We start from the raw sequence: 2,253 nt of genomic DNA, 5'->3' as shown, positions 1-2,253 counted from the left end.
AGCGGGGGCACTCTGCCACAAGACATATTGCCCTTCGTGTGGTGGGGGGAAGGCAGCAGTGAACCTGTCCACTAGGATGATGGCAATGTCTGTGTGTTTTGTATTTGTGTGACATCTTGGATTACCTCTGAGCATATCTGGGTAGTACCACCTGGGTTCCTAACATAACTACAGACAGCCTTGTGATTATCCTCAGTGGCTTGTGGAATCTTCTCTCAAAGATGGTGCCTGTAGTTGTCTTCCAATAACCATCTGTGGTGCCTTCACATTTTGGGAGGTTGTTGTAACATGGTGGCGTCATCCTTCTATTGTATAGTGTGTTTATGGCTGGTGTCCGGCACCCAGGACATCTGCCTTTGGAGAATTGGGTCATGCTTTCATATGTGGTGTCATGATCCATGCATTCCTGAATGTGTCCATAGAATGCCTTTATACAGGTATCTGCAGTCTGGTCCATATTTCCAACAGGCCTGGGGCCTTTGAAGGTTTCCACATCATTTATGAGGGGTGTGAACTTGCTTGACATGAGCTGTTGACAGATGTGCCGCCCTCCAGACAGAGCAAGGTGAGGGTCACATTTAGCTACCTGTCGGGTGATAGAATGTGCCACATAACACAGGCACACAGGTCACTCCACAGCAGGTACAACTATGAGGCAGTCATTGTCCATGCTGGTGCAAACAACCTGAGACGTACCTCCCTGGACCACATGGAAAGAGACACAGAGGAGCTCTTACAGCACCCTCTCAAACTCAGGACTCCCACACAGCCTTCATGCTGACACAGGAGAGTATAGATTTCTCTGCAAACATCATCATACTGGGTGACATCAGATACCCAAACATAGACTGCGAACATTACACAAGCCACAATACCCAAGCTCTAGGGTTCACATAGATCAGACATTCTTCAGCTATGGAACGGGTAACCAACCTTCCACAAGAGGGGCAGATATACTAGACCTGATCATCACAAACATGATTACCAAATGCTCACCACTGGGAGTATATCCCTCATTGTTGCAATCAAACCATATACAAATCACACTGGAGTACTGGATCCACCACATATGCAAACCTCGGGCACATCGATGTGTGTGTGGGAAATGCCCCTATTAGCAGCTGTGACAGTACAGTACAGGATGCAGATCCCCCTTTTGAAACACTGATGATGTCAGGACTCTATAACTATATTACCTGTATTAAAGTCCTCCAGTAATTTGCATAGCGAGCTCTGCTAATGCATCTTTCTCCCGTGTCATAACATAGTTAGGTAGGGGTTTGAATCCTGCAAAGGGAATGTATGTGTGTTAGTATGAGTGGGGTTTATGTGTGTGCACTATGCTGGGAGGGATAAGTGCCTTTTGCCAACTGGGAGAACACACTACAGGGTGCACATCCTACATCCAACACACAGATGATGTCAGCACCCTCTAAGTACAGCATTAGAAAGGATTTCCACAACTACTGCATATAGCACACTCTGCTAATGTGTCTGTTTCTACTGACATAACACAGTTAGGTATGGGTTTGAATCTTGCAAATGGAAAGTATGTGTTTTACTGTTGGTGGGGTTAGTGTGTGCACAATGATGGAGTGGGATGTGGCTTTTGCCACATGGGGCTATGCACTGCAGGGTGCTTATTACCCTTAACAAGCAGTGATGTTGACAGCACCCTATACAAACAAAACTACAAAAGAGAAGGTGGTGGCACCAATAACACATGTAAGGTAACACTTTGTCAAGTAATGTCCACAAAACAAAGTAGGATAATCAAACAATTCTTTCATTCTATACAAACAACATGACAACAGACAACTGCCAGTACTCAGTATAGTGTTACATGCTACTGTAACATGCACATGTACCAGAATATACCTAGATAGTGTTTTGAAGCCTGTATGTGGCAAGTGTGTGGATGTGGGAAGTGTCTGTGTGTGCATTTCTGTATGGGACACATGTTTGATGTGGCAATCAGGGCACCACAGTACCTGATGCACATTACATCTTTGAACTGATGAGGTTGCCTGCACCCTGTGAGTACAGGTAGAGAAGAGGAAGTGAGTAGTAAACAACATAGTGCACTTCTCAAATGTGTACCTGTCATGTATCGACAGCTACTCATGTAGGGTAATAAATTATGGGAATGGCAGGTGAGCGTGTGCATGTGTGTGGGTAGCAGGGTATGTATAAATGCATGTGTGACAGAACAGATACATATAGCTGAATCTACATAACAGCACATGATGCGCA

Source organism: Protopterus annectens, chromosome 13.part0, assembly GCF_019279795.1.
Source record: "Protopterus annectens isolate FY-2018-M chromosome 13.part0, PAN1.0, whole genome shotgun sequence".
NCBI lineage: Eukaryota > Metazoa > Chordata > Ceratodontiformes > Protopteridae > Protopterus > Protopterus annectens.
This window is presented reverse-complemented; position numbering follows the sequence as displayed.